Here is a 23,180-nt window from a genome sequence, read left to right as displayed (position 1 = left end):
CAGATTGTCCTGGACGCCATCGGTGGGCCTGGCTGTCTGGGCCGCTGAGCTCCTGGGGCTGAGCACGTGAGCTTGGCCAGCCTCTTCTACGGTGTGACTAGTCACATGGGGGATGCAGCAGGGCCACACATGGTGTCTGATATACTGCACGTAGTGCGGCTGCTCAGTGTGGGGCACGTGCCATTTCCTTCACACATCAGTAGGGCCCTGGGAGGGAGTGGTGCACCTGCTCAGTGTGGGTCCGTCAGGCAGCATCAGGACGGGGCAGGGGCATGGCCGAGGGTGTGGGGGTACATGAGGGGTGAGTTATGATGAATGGATTTTGGCTTAGCCTGAATTATTACCGTTAGAGTGAGTGAGATTATATGAAAATATCATGAACTGTCCTGACAGGTAGTGAGCTCTCATCAACAAAGAGCAGCCAGGCAGAGGAGGACATTGTAGGGGGAGAGTTTGGCCCGGCTGCCCGGCTGCTGCGCACCTCCAGCCTCACAGTGCTGGGATTGAGCTACCAGTGGAGTGGAGCTTTAGGATCAAACAGACTTGCATTCAATCTCACCTTTGCCACTGACAGCTTGGGTGACCCTGGGCAAGTCAAATTTAACAGTGCTTAGACGTAGTTCCCTCATCTCCACAGAGAACACATGCAAAATACCTGCATGCAGTAGGTACATACTAAACGTTATGCTTTCCCTTCCCCGTTTCCTTCTGAATCTATGTAAACACGTCCATCTGGGCCTTGGCACTGTCCAAATATCCTTCCTGCCCTTCCCAGCAGGTGCCCAGGTCTACCCATCTCTCTATTTACATGAGGCCTAGTAGTGGTGCCACCTCCTCACTTGTAGGCTATGATGCACACCAGGTATTGGAAGCTGGTGGGTCTGGGCACGGGTGCCTAGTACATCTCTGGTATCAGTAGGTTGGAGGAGGGGAGTGTGCTATATGAGTGTGTCTCACTATAATAACAGCAAATACTTTCATTGTACTTACTATATACCAGATACTTACAGGCAATTAACTCATGCAATCTGCACAACAAAGTTATAAGGGAGACACTATTCTTACCTTTACTTTACATATGGGGAACTGAGGCCCAGAGAGGTTAAGCGGATTATCCAAAGTCACACAGCAGGAAATGGCAGAACCAGATTCGAACCCAGATCTGGTTCCTCACTGTGGGTTCTTCCCAAGTGCTGCAACAGGTTAGGAGTCATCCTAGGTGAACAGTGGTGGTGGTTCATGACCCTGAAGCCCAAGATGAATGAAGAAATATGTACACACATGACCGTATAGTGAACACATGTGGAAACATGCACACAAAAGGAGTGGAAAGTCAACACCACAACTCCCACTGGCTGAGAGTTCCTCGCCTCTTCTCTCTGTGAGCCACCACGGGTAGTGGAGTAAGTGGGGCAGCCTCAGGCACTGCCCATCTCCGCTGCCAAGTCTGCCCTGGATGTTAAATCAAACCCTAGTCTGCCCGTGTGGTAAGATCTCTGTGCCTGTGTGGTGACCTGGAGGCTCAGAAAGGGCTGAACCCTCCTTAGGTCACGGAGAGACAAGGCAAGACCGGGCCAGCGCCCAGGCCTAGGAAGTTCCCCAAAAAAGCTTTCTCACACCATCCCAGGGTCCCCTTGTCAATCCCCAATCTCAGACATCTCTATTCCCACCTGCTTAGAGCAGAACAGGAACAAAAGGAGATGATGAGAAAGCAGAAAGAGGGGGAGGAAAGGCCAGGAGAGCAGCCTGGAGAGGGGAGAAGGGAGGGGAAGGGGGGAGGGGGCGAAGGGAGGGGAAGGGGGGAGAAGGGAGGTGAAGGGAGCTGCAGGGAGGGTCCGGGCAGCAGCCGCAGGGCGCTGGATCACTGCCTGGTCACCAGCACCTGCACACGGTGCACACAGAGCGGCTGCTCAGGGTGGGGCACTTGGTCATCTCTTTGGCACATCAGTAGGGCCCCTGGAAGGAGGGCACCCACCCCGCCTGAAGCTGCCGCCCGGAGCAGCGGGATGAGGCAGGGGTTAACTCTGCTGTGGAGCAGAGAGTGAGGTTCCAGTTACTGGGTAATTTGTTGCTCTGTCCTCAATCTGGGCTCAGGTCCTGGAAGGAAATGTTCCACTCGAAAGCATTAAGCATCTTCAAAGAGCAGAGGCATTAAAAATTGAAATCATAAAATAGACACATGAATACAGTGGAGGTGGAGGGGGGCAGCCCCCAGGCAGGTGGAGGTCGGGCGGCAGGCCCAGGTCCCAGCTGGCCCGCGGGGCAGCCACACGCATGTGAGGGCCGGCTGTGCCTACTGAGGCCAGGGGGTTCCCGCCCAGAAGTGGCTGAAACCCCTCCATTATCACTTCTCTTCTCAGGGGTTGAAATTGCCTGTCTTCAAAACCATGATTCCCCCTCTTGGTAGAGGGTCATAGCCCGGAGCCTGTCAAGCAGGGGAGCAGGTCGGGCAGGGGGGGCTTAGCTGACTTCTCCCTCAGCCAGGACTCAGTGGGGGGGGGGCCGCCCTGGGAGCCTGGGGCGGGGGCAGCTCCTTCGGTGCCAGGGCCTAGACTGCCCCTCAGTACTGCAAGGCACCCCCTGCACACCTGGGGTTTGGCTCAGCCTTGTGGGGAAAGGCCTGCCCCAAGCCACATCTGGGCTTCACAAGGGAATGGGCAGGGAAGGTGCCTGCTCTGTCCTCAGCACGTCTGGGCAGTGGGGTCAGAGAGGAGGCTATAAGGCCACATTCTCGCCATACAAGGGCTGGGGGCTCAGGGAGCCGGGAGGGGGAACCAAGGCCCACCTAACGGCCAGGCTGTGAGAGATGGTACCGCCTGCACCTAGAGAGATGGCACCACCCCTGCCAAGTGGGCTGGCTCCCAGCAAGGCCAGAGCTCCCCGCTCTGACTCGTCACCAGCTACCTACAGAGCCACCCTTTTCCAGGGCCTAGGATCGGGGGGCCTTGCCATACCCCTCAGCGACACACCCAGACCCACATGGGAGGACACACACATGTGAACACACAGGGGAAGAACAGCAGGGGTACAGCACCCCAGACACATACATGTTGAGGAGCCACATATACATATGCCTAGCCCATGGATGTGTCCATACCTGCCCGTACACACATGCAACCACACACCTGCGTATGTCTGTGTGTGTGCACAAGCATGTGTCAGCTTCCATGCATATACAGGTACACCCGCATGTCCACACATGTCCACACATAATGTGTACCTGACAATGCACATGTACGCATACCCATACACATGTAGAGGTTCACATGTCCATATATATATTGCATAGGCATGTGCCCACACATACCTGTGTGAGAGCCCACACCGTGTAAACAGCCAAGCCTCCGGATCCCAGTAACAGGCCCCAAAGATGCAGGCCAGGAGCTAGTCTGCAGGGTTCTCATGAGAGAGGGCCAGGGCTCTAGGGAGTCACAAAAGCGTCACTTCCTCTGACAGAGCGGACCCATTGGCCTTAGCCCCTTGGTCTTGACCATCCTCATAATGCTCTGGGGTCAGCGGGCCTGGACTCCGAGGTTTCCCGAGACCCTGGCTCCAGGCTGTTGACGCGGACAAGGCCCTGCTCCTCTTGGCCACGTGCCCTGTGGGCTACCGGAGCCTTCCTGACTACTACGGCTTCCTCCTCAACCAGGTGCCATATTCAAGAAGAAGCCCCTCGGCTTATTTCCTCATTTTTGGCAGCAAGAGAGGCCAGGACTGGGGGAGGAGGGGAACAGAGAGACGGAGAAGGCACCAGGTCTGTGTTTAGAGGGTAAGGCCTGGCTTGGCCAAAGTCCTCAGTAAATGATTAGTGTAGTTAGGAGGGTGGCAGCAACATGGCCTGGGGAGGGGTGCCCAGCAGAGAGCTGGGAGTGAGGCGGGCAGGGAGGCAGCTCTGCAGGGCTCCGACCCACTGCTGTGGCATCTCTTCTAACCTGCACCTCGCTGCCTCCAAGGGAGCCCCCAGCTTTGTCCAGCACCATGCGGCCAAGACCCAGGGCTGAGCAGCTCCTGGGACGGGGCTGGTGGGTGTGGGTGTAGGGGGGAAACCCGGGGTCTCATTGACTCGGGGCCTCTGTGACCCCACATGCACTCTGTCCTTTCAGGAGATAGGGACGGTGGTAGACCGAGATGCTCCCCTCCTTCTCTGGGGCCTAAACACTCTTCTCCACACAAGACCATCCCCCCAGCCTTCACGTCCTTGGCAGACGCAGTCACAGGGCACCAAAACAAAGTCAGTCCTCGCTGAGCCCAGGCATTGAAAATTCAGAAGCCTCCCAAGTCGGGCTGTAAAGGAAATGGGGAGGGGACCTTTTAGGGGGGCTCTCTGTGGGGTGTACAGACCAGAGCTTCTGACTTTTCAAGAGACACCAGGAAGCCTGACTCTGATGAGAAACCTTCCAATCTTTCCAAAATCTGCAGGCTGATATTTTTACCATACTAGGTGGCTAGAATATACTCTCTCATACATACAGATATCTGCATACGCATATGCCACATATTCCACACACAGATACATACTTGTATTCTCTCTCACACACACTTCCATAAACACACACACATATTCTCAAAGTTACATACACACACACATAAACTTCCATACATACACACTTGTATAAACACACTCATATTGTCACATATACATACTTACATATTTAAACACACTCAGTCACATATGCACATACATATACTCACACACTCGCACACACACACCCATATGCATGCGCATGCATGGGTCTTCAGGGCGAATTCTGGCTCAGGGCCCCCAGCTGGGCTCTCCGACCTGGGCAGAGGTGAGTGATCAGGACCGAGAGACGGAGAGGCCAGGCTCGGAGTCACGTGGCAGGGTGGTGAAGGAGTGGGGTCCAGAGGTCAGACCTCTGCCCCCGAGGCCCTAGCTCATCCCCTGCAGTACAGACCCCCTGGGAGGGGAGGGCAGCTGCCACCCACTTCTGCCCTTCCTCCCTGCCTCCCCTCCCTCCCTCCTCCCTGCACATCAACGCTGGCCTCCGCTTCACTTAGGATGCCCTCTGACCCTTACCCACCAGCTACCCTCCTACCCGCACTGTCCCCGCCCCTACCCACCAAGGCCAAGGTCAGGAGCATCCCCCAGCTCACCCTTCAACTCAAGAACCACTCCTGGCCTTTCTCCCACATGTAATTTTTCTTAATTGGGAGCTCATTAATTATCCCCATGCTTTCCAGAGGAAATAAACAACAATTAGAGAAATAAATGATATATTTAATCCCCAGCAAACTGAGCAGCCCCACCCCCCATCCCATCCTTGCCCCCGGCGGCCAGTCCAGGGCCGCCTGCCGGCCTGCTTCCTGCCCCCTCTCCCTGCGTCCATCCTGGCACGTGTGGGTGAAGGGCCTGCCACCAGGCCACCCCAGCAGCAGGCCGCCTCCTGGCCTCTGCGTGAAGAACCATAAATTGCTGAGAAAGGGCCTCCTTCCCCATGCAACAGAAGGTTAGAGTGTTTAAAGAGAGCAGTGGAACTGTTTTTATTAATCAGAACTGCTATAAAGAAAGCATTTTAATTAACATAATTATCTTGACTGAGAAAAGCAGCCCTTACCCCATAGATACTTCTCAGACTGAAGATGCAAGCTGCCACAGTCAGTCACGGTTAAGTGAAGTGAGTCTTTTCCTTCCGTTCTGCCCCCTCCCCTCCTGGGCGGCCGCCCCTCCCTGGGCTGGGTCTCAGAGGGGCGAAGGGCAGAGGGCGCACCCTGAGCGCACACACCCCTGCATCCCAGCTGCCTCCTGAGCCATGCCTCAGAGAGAGAGAGCGCGCCTGGGCCGGCGGGCCCTGCACCACAATGCTCTCCCATGCCTGGCCTGGGCATGGCCTCCCTGCCTCCGAGAGAAGGAAGGCACCCATCACAGAAGGGCACACCTCACTCCCGTATCCCTCCGCTGTCCCCAGCATGATGAGCTCCGGAGCACTGCTCCTCCCAGACAGACACCTGCAGGGACGTCCCTGCGTCAGCAGGCCCAGGGCACATAAAGGAGGAGAAGAGGCAGCCGGCAGGCACCCAGGGTCGTCACCCTGGTCCAAGCTGCCAGCCCCTCCCACCGGATGCTCACACTCACCCCCTAACTACCCCCCAGTCTGCACCTGACTCAACTTCAGGTCATTTTCCCACGTGATAGCCAGATACCTGTCCATATCACAAATCTACGTGTGTAACCCTCCCCATCCCAGCTTGAAGCCCTTCTTGGTCCCCACGGAGGCCTGGCCCGGCCACCTTCAGCCACACCTCCCGCTACACCTCCCAGCCACACAGTTTGCTCCCCCATGAGCTTCCGCTATTGGGCCTTTGTGTGTGCTGGGCCCTCGGCCTGCTGCCCTGCCCTGCAGCTCATCGCAGCTCAGGCGTTGCCTCTGCAGGGAAGCCCTCCTCGACCTCCCTGGCCTGGTCCTCGCCCATGCTGCCCATCCACCCCTTGTCAGCATATACACAGCAGCCTTGCCATGTTGCTGTGGTTTTTTATTCGGCTTTTGCCTCCTCCACTCAAGTACAAGCTCCATGAAATATCCAGAGACTTTATTTTTACTGGTCTGTTTGATCCTTTGATTGTATTTTTGTTTGTTCACTGCCGTCTCCCCTGTGCCCATCACAGGGCTCAGCTCACGGCAAGCACTTAGGAAATATTTGTGGAAGGAAAGAAAGAAGAGAGGGGGACGGAGGAGGGGGCCCAGGGCACTCTCCCGGAGACTGCAGAGCCCTGGGCTGCTGAGGGCCTCTCAAGGAGGAAGGGAGGGCATGCCCCGAGCAGCTCTGGGACTCCCCACCCCCTCACTCTATCTGAGCATCATTACTCTCCCCACCTCACAGACAAAGCCCCAGAGAGAGGCAGGATGTGCTGAGGGTTACACGGCCCACTGCCCCAGCTCCTGAAGATGTCTCTCCTGAGGTGGCAAAAGGAGGGAAGGGTGAAATACAGCAGATATTCCTGTGGTTACAGTGCACCCCTTGGGCTTGGGGGGCCAGGAGTGCTGGGGGCGGCTCTCAGGATGGGTGGCCTTGGACCTTTTGTGCCCTGCTCTGGGCCTCGGCTTCTCACCTGTGAAATGGACAGTATGGAGCAGGTAGGTTCCCCTGCCCTCCACCCCACCCCGACATGTAACGCTGCCTGAAGCCCCAGAGCCACCGCCTCCGCCCCCTGCAGAGCTCAAGATGCTGACAAACAACAGGTCCACCGAGAACTTGCCACCCTCCAAGGCCACCCAGGGAGGGTGAAGCCGGGGGCTCGCTGCTCCCCCCACTGGCTCCTGTAGGGTGACATGTGCGTAGGTGACACCATGGACATATTTTACCCCGACTTGCTGCCATTTCCTCCCTGAAAAGGTGCTTATTTTTTAGTACATCTTAAATAGGAGCTGCAAAGTGTGTTGTCAGTACTTTTTAAATGGCTTGTTAATGCCCCCGTGAAGCTCAGCCCTGGCCAGAGGAGACGGCTCGCTCCCGGCCCCAGTGTGGCCTAGATCCCCGGCAGCCTGCGCTCTGAGTGCACACCCGTGCCGGGCCTTGGGCTGCACACCGGTGTTGCCAGGAGGCCCAAGAACTAGACGCTCTCCAACAAATATATACCCAGGGCTCTGCTGCGGACACAAGACTTGGCAACCATTTGGAATGGCAGGGGAAGAGGAATAAGCACTGGCTTTGTAGTCAAGTGGCCCAGGTTCAAATCCCTTCTTGGCCACTTATGAGCCGTGTGGCCTCACATCAGTGACCAAACTTCTGTGCCTCAAGTTTCCTCATCCATAAAATGGCAATGCTAACTCCTACCTCAGAGCTATTTGGAAAAATGAATCAACTAACATTTGACTTTTAAGGTGTGGTAATGGCATTACGGTTATGTTTTTTAAAGGGTTCTGACCTTTCAGAGATATACACTGAAGCATTTGTGGATAAAATTATACAATGTCAAAACAACCGGTGGTGGTGGGGAGTGGGTGGGCATAGAGGAAACAAGTCTGGCTGTGAGCTGATGCCTGGGAATTGGGGTTCAGCAGACTAGTCTCTCCACTTCTGTGCAGGTTGGCATTTTCACGCCGAACCATCCCATAGCCCGTTGGTAGGTATTCGCTGAACCCAGGAGTGCACTCTCCCAACCTCAGAAAACTCAGACCTCTTCCACAGCAGGAGTCAGAGGCAGGTGGCCCTGAGACACAGTAAGGCACCAGAAAGGGGCGTTACAGGGCTGAGCCTTCACAGCAGCCCCTCATAATCTGGAGACATGGGAGCGGAGAGAAGGACAGCTTTTGTTTCAGGTCCGTCATCCCTGCTGTATGACACAGGGACCATGGCATTCCCTCTCTGAGCTCCAGGTTCCCATCAAACTGGGAATGGCAATACCCCACGCCATCTACCCCCAGTGCCCATATACAGAAAGCCTGGTCTAAGGCAGGTGCTTAATCACCCTTAGACTCACCCCGCCTTCCTCAGCAAATTTAAATACAACAGTTGTCATCTGCTGACTGCAGTGCTGCACGGGCAGACCTCACGCTGGGCACAGAGGGGCGGCCCTGCTAAGACCCATTCCTGCAGGAACTCCCAGGGCAAAGTCACTTTTTAAACTACACAGTACCCAGCAAGGCCTCAGGAAATGGGGCTGAGAAGGCATTGGGCCTCAGGAGAAGAGGGACCCACGGCCAGGAGGAAGGTCGGGATGACGATAACGAGGGTGGGGGCTGCTTACTCAGCGCTTTTGTGTGCCTGGCACCGAGTCACAGGTTTCACCTGCTCCCATCTCCACAGCCTCCTGGCAGGTATGTGGTCTCATCACCCCCCGCGGGGCAGAGGCACCTGGGGCTCAGAGGGAAGACGCTGCGGCAAGTGCGTGCGGAGCCCCGTCCTGAACCCGGCCACCTGCGTCCACGGCCCCGCAGGGCAGGAAACACTGGGCCCAGCTCTGGGCATCTTGAGGCGTGGCGGCAGAAAGTCCAGGAACAAGGAGCCTTGCTGAGACCCCTCCAGGCCTCGGTTTCCCCACCTGTGAGACGAGAGTGGGAACCAAGGGAAGGTGGCACTAGTGGGGGTGGAGGCAACATCCGGAAGGTTCCAAACGGAGCCGAGGCGGCTCTGAGGTGAGCTGGGGTGGGGGGAGGGCGGAACAGATCCCGCGGGCTGGGGCTCATGCAGTTGTGATGTTTTCCCAGAGCTGTATTTTTAGATAGACTACTTTCTCTCCGCTCCCCCTGCCTCCGTAGGAGGAAGAACACAGAAATAGCTGGCTGTGCTTGTCTGAGCAGTTATATATAGTGGGCACAAGCCCTGGCCCCCGGGGCTCATCCCACTCCCTGTTCCCGGGACAGGACCGGGGCACGGGGAGGGGGCCCTGCCTCTTGTCCGGCCACCACAGGGCCTGCTCAGCTTCCTCAGGCACGCGCCCTCACCCCACACGCGCGTGTGTGCACACAGACACCACCAGACACCACTGCTGTTGACCGCCTACCCTGACCTGAGTCTCAGGGGTGTCTGAGAGGGCCCAGAGCAGTCAACAAGCCCTACCCAGAGAGGTAATAGTAGCACGACTGACTCCCCACAGAGGGACTTACATCCATCATTTTGCTTAACTCTCAAAATTCCCCTATGAGAAGGGGACAATGGCCATTTTACATATGGAGAAACTGAGGCCCGGGGAGGCAGAAAGGCCTCCCTGGGCCCCACAGAAAGCTAGTGGCAGAGCCTGTTAGCCCCCTGGCTCCATGGGTAGCACCCATCAGAGGCAGAGCTGGCATCTGCCAGGCCTGGGAAAGCCGGGACAACTGGGATACCGGTGCTGAACAAATGGCTCTCAAAATTCCTGAGCATGTGCCAGTCGGCTCCCAAGAGAGACGTGTGAGCCGCCAGGCAGGGTGTGGGGGCAGCCGCCCCGACCCCACTCCTGCGCCAACCCATGGCCATTGAGGTTTTGGGCCCAACTGCAGAACTTCATTTTTCCAGGTTCTAAAATTTCGTTTGGTTTCGTGGGTTTTAGCCCAGAGTTCCCATCGACTACACACCCAAGGGGAGAATGACCTCTCCCTGCCGAATGTGGGGCTCTGTGCTTCCGTCTACATCACCAGAAGATGGGGGCAGGATGAGGGCAGAACTCCAAGGTGCCTCATTGGTGACCTTCCTCCCACAGACCTACGTACAGGGTCCACTCTTTGGGCCTCTCCTGAGTGGACTGCCACTGAGCACCCCCATCTGCCCCATCACAGGGCTCCTGACTCCACTCAGAGGCCCCTGCAGCCCTGGATATAAGTGGAGCAGAGCCTACATCCCTGCAGTGGTTCACACCACCCCAGTGGGGTGCCAGCCCCTGCCCTGAGGGCAGCCAGCCCTGCCTGACCGGGCCTGGGTACAGCAGTGCCCAAAGAGGGGAGAAGGAAGGACTCAGGTGCAGGGCAGAGGCCACTCCCCAGGAGGAAAGGCCCCTGTTCTCCATGGACTCAGACAGCCAAGCACTGCACAACAAAGAAGGAGCTTGCGGCTGCTGTAGACCGTGCTCGACTTCTGGATACCCAGTGCAAAGGAATGAAGTTGGGTCCTTACCTTACACCATAGAAAAAATTAACTCAAAATGGATTAAAGATCTAAACACAAGACCTGAAACTACAAAACTCCTAGAAGAAAACAGTGGGAAAGCTTCATGACATTTGGCAATAATTTCTTGGGTGTAACACCAAAGGCACAGGCAACGAAGTCAAAAATAGGCAAATGGAACTACATCAAACTTAACATCTTCTGCACATCAAGGGAAACAATCAACAGAGTGAAAAGGCAACCTATGGAATGGGAGAAAATTATTTGCAAACCACATCTCTTAAGGGGATAATATCCATTAAACACAAAGAATTTCTACTACTCAACACTAAAAACCAATTCATCCATCAAAAATGGGCAAAGGGTTTGAACAGACATTTCTCCAAAGAATGTATATAAATAAGGGGAAAAGAGGAGGCCCCTCAAACTAAGCCTCTTCAGAGAGGACCCCCAGGTCAAGACTGTATCTCCTCCCTTCCCGACCACCTGCCCCCTCGCCCGGCCTGTCCAGCCACGCTGGTGGTGACATTCTGCCCCACTGCAAGCACTGCAGGTGGCTCTCTCTGCTGCCTGGTAATGTGATTGACACACAGCCTGCCAGGAACCCACTCATCGCGGCCATGCCAACACCCACCAGCCCAGGGCAGATGGGCAGCACCAGAGCCCACCCAGTTCCCAGCTAGATGGGAGGCCAAAGCCTCCCCAATGGCTGGGGGCTGGAGTGAAAGCCCCACGCGCACATGGCCTTCAGTGGCTCTGCATCTTCCTTCTAGCCTCCAGGGAAGGATCTTAAGAGGCAGCTTCAGCTCCAACTTCGAGATAAGACAGAGCTAATGGGAACCCCACCTCATTCACTCCCTCCCAGCTATGTGACCTTGGGCAGGCCTCACCCTCTCTGAGCCCCCCATTTCTTCATTTGCAATGAATGTCACATTACTCCCTTACCAGCCCTCAGGAGAAGCCAAGGAGACGGCATGTGCCAGATGCTTGGAGTGTGATGGAAGCATAATAAATGGTGGGCCCTTTCCCTTTCTATTGAACCCAGACTGCCTGGGCTCAAATCCCCACTTGACTACTTATAGGCTGTGTTACTTTAGGCAAGTCGTCACTTAACCTCTCTGTTTCAGCTTCTTCGTCCATAGAAATAGCCTCATGGGTTTTGATGAAAATTAAATAAATGAAGACTTGTAAAATGCCTGGAACAGTGCCTGACATGCCGCAGGCACTCCGGAAGCCTCAGATGAGCTTCCTGTTGGTACGCTGGTGCTGTCCTATTTCATGGAGCCGTTCTAAGGTCTGGACTTGGCCAAGTACGTGCAAGTTTTTAAAAACTGGAGAACCCATCCCCTATGCTGTTAGAAGTCCATTCTCTTTAACCCACCTCTGTACAAGGCTTTACAGAGCCCCCCATTCCTAGGGAGCCCAGGCAGCCCTGGGAGGGAGGCAGAGAAGACCCCAGCCTGCGTCTGAGCAGCTCAGGGGCACACCCGGACCAGAGCTGGGCCATGGGAAGGCATGCAAGGGAGCCCCAAGGGCTGAACGAGGCTCAGGGTGCAGATCCAGGCTGCCAGGCACGGGGAGACCCTGAGAGCCCTGGAGCAGCAGGGGAGTGAGCAGCGCTGCCTGGGCCCTGCCTTGCCGGGAGGAAGGGGTTTCTCCCAAGAAGACACGCAAACATGAGGGAAAAGGAGGAGGCCCTTCAAAGCGAGCCTCTAGACAGGAGAATCCCGGGGATGGGCCTGGGGAGTGGCAGGGGCGCAGGGATCGGGGCTGTGGCCCAGCGCCCACCCCACAGTCCTTGGCCTGTGACTCGGCATCACCCTTGTGCAGAGAAGGGGTCTTCTGACTGCAGCTGGCTAGTCCCCCACCCCAAGCAGGCATCGACCCCCATCCCCAAATCCTGAGCTGCAGTGGGGGCAGGAGTGGGCGGACAGACGCAGCCCCTGCCCCGACCAGCCACAATCTCGAGAGGAGAGCGGCCCATGGGTCCTCCTGTCTCCTGAGCTCAGACAGGCCCGGATCCAAGCCTGGCTCCTCGGCCTCCCGGCTGTGTGGCCCTGGGCAAATTACCCAGCCTTACTGAGCCCTGGCTTCATGCACACCCACAGGGCACAGTGAAGGAGGAAATGGATAACAGCTTTAAAACTCATGGCACACAGTAGGTACTCAAAACCCCTCTCTGGCCCTCAGTTTCCCCAACTGTAAAATGAAAGGGTTAAAAGAGATGGTCTGTGAAGGCCCTTTCACACCAGATGATGCTTCTGGGTTGGGCCCCGCCCTGCCCTGGAGGAAGGAGGGGGTGACGCGATCAGACCTCGGCTCTGGCACCCGCCGCACTGCCCACCAGGTCTGCCTCCCAGGGTGCCCGGGTGCCGAGGGAAGACAACGAGGTGGCACTGAGTCCACCAGGAGGATCCCTGCTCAGCTCCAGCCCAGGACTGCAGGCTCTCTGTCCCTAACAAAAGCCTTCAACGTGCTCTTCCAACCTCGGGACCCCTGCAGTCAGGAGGGCAGCAGCTGCTCTGATCCAACCTGACAAGTGTGAGGAAGCCAGCCACACGCAATTCCCCCAAAACCCCTCCTCGTGGACACCTGCTCCTTCTCGGGGACCCTGTGCTGCTTTACTCCCGTGGCCAGCAGGGATCTCACAACTGAGCTTTCCCTTTTCACTCTGGCCACCAGGAAGCACAGGGCCAAATAGCCAATATCAGACTCTTGTGTGTGTCCAAGTTCCAATGCTCCCCCAGGCTATTCCTTCCTATTATATCTTATTTTCCCTGTCCTGGATTATGTCTAGCTTAGTATCAAATGTATGCTTGGAAGCTCTCACAAATACTTGATGGAATAAGGTGGGTACAAATATATAAATAATTAACATGTAAAATGGCAAACATCCCCTCCACACACACAGCTGGTTTTCAGGTAATGGAGAACTCAGGGCCTGAAGTCTGGATATGGGTAGTGGGTTGGAGGGGTAGGATGAGGCAGCCCCCAGCCCCCTTCTTTTTTTTTTTTTTTTTTTTTTTAGAGGGCATCTCTCATATTTATTGATCAAATGGTTGTTAACAACAATAGAATTCTGTATAGGGGAGTCAATGCTCAATGCACAATCATTAATCCACCCCAAGCCTAATTCTCATCAGTCTCCAATCTTCTGAAGCATAACGAACAAGTTCTTACATGGTGAACAAATTCTTACATAGTGAATAAGTTCTTACATGGTGAACAGTACAAGGGCAGTCATCACAGAAACTTTCGGTTTTGCTCATGCATTATGAACTATAAACAGTCAGGTCAAATATGAATATTCGTTTGATTTTTATACTTGATTTATATGTGGATCCCACATTTCTCCCTTTATTATTATTATTATTATTTTTTTTTTTAATAAAATGCTGAAGTGGTAGGTAGATACAAGATAAAGGTAGAAAACATAGTTTAGTGTTGTAAGAGAGCAAATGTAGATGATCAGGTGTGTGCCTGTAGACTATGTGTTAATCCAAGCTAGACCAGGGCAATAAAACATCCACATATGCAGAAGATTTCTCTCAAAACAGGGGGGGTGAGGTTCTAAGCCTCACCTCTGTTGATCCCCAATTTCTCACCTGATGGCCCCCCTGCGACTGTGCCTGTCTTAGGTTGTTCCCCCCTTGAGGAATCTTACCCGTCTCTGGCTAACCAGTCATCTTCCGGGGCCATACAGGGAAATGTAAAGTTGGTAAGTGAGAGAGAAGCCATATTGTTTGAAAAGGTTAGCTTTTTACTTCTTTGCAGATTTATGCCCTGTGGCTTCTATGCTCAGCATTTGTCTTGAGGTATCCTTACCACTTGGAAGAATTATGATACTCGGTAAATTCGATATGAGGCACGAATTCTATTTAAGCCAGCCCCCTTCTTTTTGACTCCAGGAGCTGGGAGGGCCCTGCTCTCATCCTAGAACATCTTAGAACCTTGCTAGTAACAACACTGACAACTATGACTGGCATGAGTGCCTAAGCCGTGAAAGCCTCACTCCTAAGGCAGCGCATGCGCACTCCAGCCGAGCCTCTAACAGCCCTACGAGGTGGGTTCTAGTATCGTTCTCCCTTTTCCAGATGCAGAAACTGAGGCACAGAGAGCTTAGGTAACATGTCAAAGATCACACAGCTGGTAAGTACAAGAATGGGGACTCTTACCGGACTGTCTGAGGCCCTGGCCCAGGTTCTTACCAACTACTCACACTACAGACCTTTGAAAGGACATCTGACTTGGGTTCGACATGACATCCCGGCCTTGGACAAGAGCCCAGTCTCTGCCTCCAAGCCGCCCATGCAGGGGCCAGCCCTGCCTCTGCCTGTGTCTAGACTGGCCCAGGCTCTCTCCCCTTGCAGCCATGTAGACAGACACCAGGCCTGGGGTGGGTACGATGCGTTTACTCCAGAGCAGGCAAAGGGGATCATCGGACACGCTGTGGTTAGCAGGGCAGAGAGAGGCCAGACTTTGCCACCAGAGCGGCCTGGGCTCCCTCCGACCTTCAGCTCCCACATTGGCAACACGGCAGCAGTAAGAGCCCGCCTGGCCCACAGAAAGGCTGGGGCAGGCTCCTGGCTCCTTAGTGCCTGAGGGGCTCTCCCGGGGGTCACCCACTGAGCACAAGCAGAGCTGGATCCCACCAGGCCACGCCCCTTGGGGCGGAATCCTGCCCCACAACTGCCCAGCTGTGTGACCTTGTGTTGGTCACAACACCCCGCTGGCCTCAATTTCCTCAACAACACAATAACAGAATATCCTTACCCATGCTTGGCGTACAGTGTCGTGGAGGCTACTTATTTTTATTATCCCAGGGCACATTCCAGCCCTCCTTCCCGGCAGGCCGGCTGGGTGAGGGGCCGGGCAGAATCATGAGAGGCAGGTGCAGGAGAAGAGGCCAGGGCCCGGGTACCAGGCTCCTATACGGAAGCTGCCCCGGGGGACCAGTGCCGCAGGAGGTGGCAGAGAGCCGCCCCACCTCCCTAATTTCCCAGAGAACTTTCTGCTGAAATCAGGAGCGGGCCTTGGCACAGTCACACATGCACATGCACGCACACCCAGGACGACCCGTGGCCACTGCAGCTGCCCCCAGTCCTGGTGCCCGCAGCTGCCCTCCCTGGAACATAGGACACAGGTGGCTTTGATCCCAGCTCTGCCCATTCTGTGACTTGGGCCAACTCCCCTTCCCTCTGTATTTCACTTGCAAACAGGGATAGGAATTTCCCTATCCTGTATGAGGAATAAATGATACACGTCAGAGCCTGAGCACGGTGCCCGGTGCCCGGCACGCGGCATGTGCCCGTCCCTTCTGCTTCCCTTCTCTCCCCTTGCCCCTCGCCTCTCCCCGCCAGGCCTTTCTGCCCAGCCCGGGAGTTACTGCTGCCGCCTCCCTGAGCCCCATGACAGCAGCTCCCCTCTTCCCTCATGACTTGAGACTTCACCCACCTCCACCCTGGCGGCTGAGAGCACCGGTCACCAAAGCAGGGACATGCGGTCCCCAACCTCACACCCAGCAGGGCGCCTGCAGCCCTTAGCGACTGACACCCAGAGGAAGAGGGCAGAAGAGGAGCAGGAGCTGCTGCCCGCACCGCAGCCGCAGGGCCTGGAGGGCTGCGGCCTGAGCACCCGGTGCTTCAGCCCCACCTGGCGCCGCCGCCCTCCCCACAGCCCCCGGGAGCAACAGGCCGCCAGCCCTGGTGGTAGGAAGAGCCCCACGGCGGGGCCCTCGCCTCGTTCGCGTGCATCGCCTCGTCTAATCTGCCCAACACCCCGACGAGGAAGTGACTGTCGTGGCCCATTTTGCAGATGAGGAGATTGAAACACGAAGAGATTTCAAAATGTACTCAAAGTCACACCGTTCACTGTGGTGACAATATGAACCTAGCTCAGAACTTGAGTTCTTAATCCTATGCTTTTCTGCCAAGTCCACCCCTGGCACCTCAGCAAAAAAAACCTTAGCGGCTACTTATTTTTACTATAAAAGGGGAAGGGAAAGGGGAGAGAACGATGGGGTGTCCCTTCTGGGCTGGGCTGCCTGAAATGGAAAGCAGACCAGCACGGCAGCGCTTAAAGCAGAGATACCCTGACCTTCTAAAGCTAAACATTAAGTAAGTCCCTCTGCATAGGCTGCCCCTTAGAGCACAGGCCTCGCACCCACCCCACCATTCCCTTGGGTTAGGAATCAGGGCACTCCCAGCTTGGTCGGAGTCCCAGACCCACATGAGAGGTCAGGCTGGTGAACCCCGGCAGCAATGAGGGGGTGGGTGGGGGCCCGGCAAGCCCTCCCATCAGGCCTCCTGGGTGGGCTGAGGGGGCCCTTCTGGAGCAGCCCTCACACTTCTGGTCCCCTCAGAGGGGTGTCCGCCCCTTGGTGCCCCTGCGTGGCTTTGCCTGAGGCAGAGCATCCTGACAAGGCTGCCCGAACCACTGAGGGGGCCCTGGAGCTCCTCCTCCTTTCCTCTAGCTGATGCCGTTGTAACCATGGCTCCCAGATTTGCATGCCGCCTCCCCACAAGCTCCCCGTGGCCCCTACAGGCTCCGATCCAGCACAGGTTTCTTCTAATCCAAAGATTTCAAGGTGCCATCCGTGAATCATAAATGATCGAACCATGTCGGATGTCACACATCAGGGTGGACGGGATGACATCCCTTCAGCTGGTTCTGGTCAGCCTTGTGGATTTGCACCAGACTCCTCCTAGCTCTACCCCAGAACAGCACCCTGGCCACTAAGCCCTGGTTCCGCGTGGGCTCCAGACCTCCCACCCTCCTGCCTGTCTCTACCCCCTCGTGTAGTGCGGTGGCCACCCCACACTGCCTCAACCCCTCCGTGTCTAGGACAAGCACCTGGAGCTCGCTCGCGCTGAACCAGATGGGGCTGGGCCCCCTTGGCCACCCAGGAACAAGCAGCTGGAGAGGGCCGCTGAGAGCGGTCACTGCAAGGTAGCTTCTAAGAGGGGACAGACTCTGAGCACACACAAACGCAGTGTGCAGGCGTGGAGGAAAGGGAAGTGGGTCATGTCTAGGAAGGGCAGATGTGCCCCAAGGAGGGGACCCAAGGGACCAGCCAGCAGCTCCATCTTGCAGCCCTGCTGACTATGGTTTCTTGGTCCCCTGACTTGATGCGGCCTCACACCATGGCTTCTCTAGAGGGAAGACCTCAGCTCCTGGGGGCCTGGCCAGGGGACATGGTGGCCAAGAGTGTGGCCTTCAATCATGTCTCTTCCCTTGGAGGCCACGTGCAGGGTAAAGGGGAGTGATGATGGGTAGACTGTGCGACCTGAGAGGGGACCCAGGCCAAATCCTACATCAGCCTCCAGGGTCCTTGTCCACCTCTCAGCCTCCATGTCCCCACCTCTAGGAAGCAAACAAACTACTCCCTCTCATGAGTTATTAAGATCAATGAGCTAATTAAAGTATGAAAAAGGTTTCCTGTAGATATAAAAGAGGTGATCAGCCATGGCAAGTTAATAACAATTAATAGCCCCCTCCTTACTCCAGGCAGTCTGCCTGGATTGGGGCCAGTGGACACAGTTTCTCCTCATTAGAATGCAGGAAAGCTGTGCTGGCTTTTGCAGGGGCATCTGAGCTGCTGAGGGCTGTGCTCTGTTCCCCCGAGTCCTGCACACTCTTCACTATAACCAGTCCCACCCCATGCCAGGCCCAAGGCTCTGCACAAACAGAACTCGGTCCATGCAGCAAGTAACTGATGTGGACTTTAGCATTTATTGAGTACCCACAGTGTGCCAGGCTCTGTACTTGGCCTTCACCACACAACAACCAGAAGATACACGGGGAGGAGCCCTCTTCTACCGATGAAGAAATGCAAGGGTGTGGGTCACACTGTCAGCGGTGAGGTCAGGGCTCCAGCTCCGCATCTCAGTCAGCCCCCGTGTAGCAGAGCTCAGCCTGACAAGGGTGGAGAACCGGGAGCCCCACCCTTAGGTGCCAGCGCTTCCCACCGGCTGCTGCTGCAGGTGTAGGAGGTGGTGCTGCCTCCCTACTTCACACCCCTCCGCTCCCCACTGTGCACGCGGGCAAGGCTAAGTCCTGCAGACACACTGAGGCCCCCCGGAAAGCAACCATTCAGCAAAGCCTCCTTGGAACTAAAGTCTGACGGGACACCGGAAGCTGAGGGGAGGAAAAGCTGCACACAGCACAGACGATGCCGTGTCTGACCCCCAAGACCTGCTTGGGCTCGCCCTGCAGCCCCTCACAGAACCATGTCCCCCCAAAGGCTGACTCATCACAGAGCACAACCAGGCCCCCGAGGCCAAGGCTGACCACTCAGAGCCCCTGCACTCAACCCCAAAGGCAGGCTCACCCTAACCGAGTGGCCCATGGACCTGCCCCTGCTGAACAAGAGGCCTTCAAGGTCCCTAAGCCTCAGTCTTGGCTGGGGCTTGGACCAGCACCCCCAAAACCCTGAAAGGTACTCCCAGGGACCCCCAGCACCTATAACCTCACACAGCCAGATCAAGGAGCCCCCTCCTCCTTTCTTCCCCCAAAAATGATCCCCAAACCTTCTCACCCCCTTCTTCACCCTGCGACCCAACAGCGCACCCAGGAGCATGGCTGGAGGAGGCCAAAGGTGGGCTCCAGAAGGTGGAAGGGGAGAAAGAGTGCGTGTCAGCGAGGGGGCTGTGACCCTGGGACCTGCCCTGCCCTGCGCGCGGCCATACCATCCACCAGCCCCGGCACTGGCCACTTACCTCTCGGGGCCACGCGGGCTCAGGGGCTCTTCAGTGGGCACCTGCAGAGACACAACAGGGAAGGGGTGAGATGACCCTGCAGACTCCTTGCCCGCAGGACCCATCCTGCAGTCACCCCACCCTCCACCCACCCAAGCCTCTGGCCAAAGCCCCGGAGCAGATAGCACAGGAGGAGACCTGGACCCAGCCCTCCGGGAACAGCTGGGCATCCTTAGGGTGCCAGAACGGGATCAGAATGCACTTTGTCTACAGCAGATGCAGGGCTGCGGCCAGCTGGGGAGAGCCCGCCGGAGGGACAAAGGGACGTGCAGGGCTCCCTGAGGCAGGCCCATGGCTCCAGGTGGGCCTGAGGGACGTGCACACCAGACCAGGAGAGTAGCTGCCCCCGCCCACTGGCACCCACCCACGGCAGGAGTCAGCAGTTCTCTGGACCCTGGACACACGGCACTGAACCTCAAATTCTCCCTCCTGGGCCAGATGTGGTGTCCAGAGGGAAACATCCTCTCCGTCACCTCTGACTGGGACCTTGACCTGGGTCATCTCAGCTTTGCCACTGGCTCAGCCCATGACTCTGGGCCAGCCCTTTTCCCCTCCCTGTGCCTTGAGTTCCCCATCAGTCCAGCAGGCACATCAGAGGCACCTGAGGGCGCACGGAAACACAGCTTGCTGGCCTCACCCCAGAGTTTCTGATTCAGCAGGTCTGGAGGTGGGGCTTGAGAATGTGCATTTCCAGCAAGCTCCCGGGTGAGGCTGACGCTGGCATCTGGGGATCACACTTTGAGAATCCCTGGTCTAAATGTGTCCAGCATGCAAGGTACATAGCCTACACCCTCAAGGAGTCCACAGGCTAACTGAGGAGACTACACACGCATGCACACACTCACACGCACATGCACACACATGATACACACATTCACACACAGTGATTCAAAGCAGCCACAGTAGGAAATGTGGCTTCTAACCACTAGGAAGGTTTGATAGGAGGGAGTTGTGAGCTGGTGTAGTCACAGAAGACTTCCTCCAGGAGATGCAGACCTAAATGACCATTTTTACATTTTGTAGTCTTATTATTATGCAGATAATACATGAAAGCTTTCATGTTCAGAGCTTCAGCCACACATATCTGTAGAGTAAACACACTCACTCCTGGCTGTCTCTTCAAAGGTCCTGAAGGCTGTCTCTTTGGAGACCTTCCCTTGTCCATACACAATGACAACAATAATCACTGCTTAACTCATTGAGCACCTACCACGTGCCAGACACTGCACTGAGGCTTTATGTATTAACCCCTTTAATTTTCACAGCAATCCCCTAAAATGGGTGCTGTGGTCAGCCTACCTTTGTAGATGAGAGAGCCAAAGTGCAGAGTGGTGGTACTCTGCCCAAGAACACTCAGCTAGGGGGGCTGAGCCAGTCATGGGCGGGGTCTGCGCTCCTAATGGAGAGCTATGGTTGAATTCTCCATGGTGCTACATCGAGGAACTCCACATGTGGGCACACCCTCACCTATTTAACCAGACGCCCCACACCAGATGAGTTCCTAGGGGTTTCTTATTTTTATTTTAAACGTTGCTGGAAAAAGACATCCTGCCTCTCTGTGCACGTATGCAAGTGTTTCTAAGGGGTGTACACATTTTAAATTTTGGTGTGCACTGCCAAATTGTCCTCCAAAAATGCCTGGCTGGCCATTGTCCCAGATGAACACCTACTTAAGAACAGTTCCTCCTTACTGAGTACCTACTATGCCCCAGATTCAGTCCCATCTCCATCTAGTAAAGAGCCTATCAATACGCCTCAGTATTGGGGAGAAAGAATCCTCGATTCCACATGCCCACCCACTTTTCTGTTCCCTTTTACAGCAGAACTCAAGGGCTGTCTCTACTCAGGGTCTCAGTCTCCACACCCTCACATCCCATCTCCCTCATTCCCTCTCCAGTTGGGCTTCCAACCCCACCATTCCACAAAACCGCTCTTTTCAAGCTTCCCGGAGACCTCAGTTTTGCGGAACCCGGTGATCATTCTCTGGCACTGCTGACCGCTTCCTCGGAAGGAAAACACTTAACCCGGGCACTCCCAGGACTCTGCCTTTCCTAGCTGTCCTACCGTGCCTTCCTCCCTTCTGACCTGCCTCCCTCTCAACAGCTGAAGCCCCGGGGCTCACGCGGCTCTCTTTTCTCTCCTGTCTATACATTCCCTAGCTGGTGTCACCTGGTCATGTGGCTTTAAATCCCAGCCATACCCCCAGATCTCTCTCTTGCACCCCAGCTCTCTCCTGAGTGCCAGATGCACATACCCAGGGGCCTATCTGTCATCTCCACTTGCCCATCCAACAGACCTGTCCAAAACAGAACTCGTACTACATCTCCCTCAGCCTCGAGTCCCCTTTCTCTCTCACCCCACCTGCGCACACACCATCAGCAAACCCTGGCAATCCAACCCCCAGGACACAACGCGCGGACCCTGCCAGCTTCTCCCGCTGAGGCTCCTCCTGCCCTCCCCAGCCCTGCCTAGATTCTGCAGCGGCTGCTGCCCTGCTGGGCTCCCTCCCTGCTCCCCACCCCAACCCCAGACTATCACCAGCAGCCAGAAGATGATAGAATCGGATCCTGTCACTGTCCTGCCATAGGCAAGGGATTTCAGCAGCAGAGAGTATCAAGTCCAGACTCTTCGAAGCTCCGTCACTGCTCAGAACTCACCTGGCACCATGTCCCACCCCCACCCCCACCCCATCCCACACTGGCGGGTCTCAGGGGCTCAGCCTTTGAGATCAATCTCCTAAATGCTCTTCCCCCAGACTCCCCTATCATTCCTTTCAAATGGAACCTCCTTGATCCTACCTGGTCACCCTAGGTCAGATGCCCCTATGCTCCACCCCAACCTCTTCGGTGTTTCATAGTATTTATCCCTAGCAACATTACCTGGCTTATTTGTGTCCTTGTTTCTTGTGTATCCTTATCATAACACAAACTCTATAAGGCAGGGGAGGGACCACGTCCGTCTTATTCGGCTCTGTATCCACTTCTATACCGCGTACAGTGCTGGGCCCATGAACACGCTCAGTAAATATTTGTTAAATGAACGAATGACTAGGCAGAGCCAGCTCTATCTGGCTACGAAGCCTACGCTCCTGCTCCCCACACGAACTGCCTCCCATATGAATAAGTGGGAAGGAGCCAGGGGGCACCCCCGGCAGGGCAGGGTCCTCCGGATGAAGGCAGGGTGGTAAGCACAAGGCTGGGACGAGGCCCGCTGGAGCAGCCGCCCTGCCCTGGGGAACAGTGGGGCCTGAGGCCTCCCTGGGTGCCAGGCCCAGCAGCCCCTGCCCCGGGGGGGCCTGGGGCTCCCACACCTGCCAACCTATCCCATTCAAGAGGGGAACCTGGGGGGCAGCAGGCAACTGAGAGCAACTGGCAGGGGGCCAGGATGACTGCCAACAGCTGGCACTGCTGCCAGGCAGCCAAGTAATCGCGTTAGCCAGCGGAAATCGGTCCAGGGAGTTTTTTCCTTCACCTCCCGTTTTCTTTCTCTTCCCTTCCCCCCTATGAGCTGCAAGACTCGAAGATTGATCTTTGCCTGAAACGGAGGAGATAACTCGATGTAATGAACTCCACTGTCTCTCTTGCTGTTCAGAGCTTTTAAAAAATTTAGAAGGGCTGGGGACAACAAAGCTCCTCCTCAGGGCCCCCTGGGGCTGCTCCCCCTCCCCTGGAAGGCCCTCCCCCTCCCAAGACCCTCTCCCAACTCTCCATCCACTTCCTTCCCCCTTCTTTTTCCCCTGGGATGTCTTAATGGAAAAAAGGTTAAAAATATCCCCTTTCTCTTGCAGGTTTTAAAAATAATTTCACTGAGGTCAGGGCTGGATCCACCAATCACCCTGCCTCCCACGGTCCCCCCTCCATGGCTGCCCCCCGTGCCCAGAGTCAC

General features: G+C 55.9%; 1 protein-coding gene across 11 annotated transcripts in view; it reads right to left on the bottom strand.

Annotated features, from left to right (window-relative positions):
• The window catches only part of LINGO1 (leucine rich repeat and Ig domain containing 1), a 212,163-nt gene that overhangs the window by 108,931 nt on the left and 80,052 nt on the right, over positions 1–23,180 (bottom strand). For 9 of the 11 annotated variants that reach the window (XR_008992683.1, XR_005029263.2, XR_008992684.1 and 6 more), the window contains one exon: positions 19,257–19,297. The gene's annotated coding sequence lies outside the window, so the exon portion shown is untranslated. Of the gene's footprint in view, positions 1–18,353; positions 18,454–19,256; positions 19,298–23,180 lie in introns of those variants that run through there. The other 2 variants (XR_008992686.1, XR_008992685.1) reach the window with 2 other exon arrangements.

This window comes from Manis pentadactyla, chromosome 11, assembly GCF_030020395.1.
Source record: "Manis pentadactyla isolate mManPen7 chromosome 11, mManPen7.hap1, whole genome shotgun sequence".
In the NCBI taxonomy this organism is placed as follows: domain Eukaryota; kingdom Metazoa; phylum Chordata; class Mammalia; order Pholidota; family Manidae; genus Manis; species Manis pentadactyla.
Note: the sequence above shows the minus strand (reverse complement) of the source record. Positions and strands in the feature narration are given on the sequence as shown.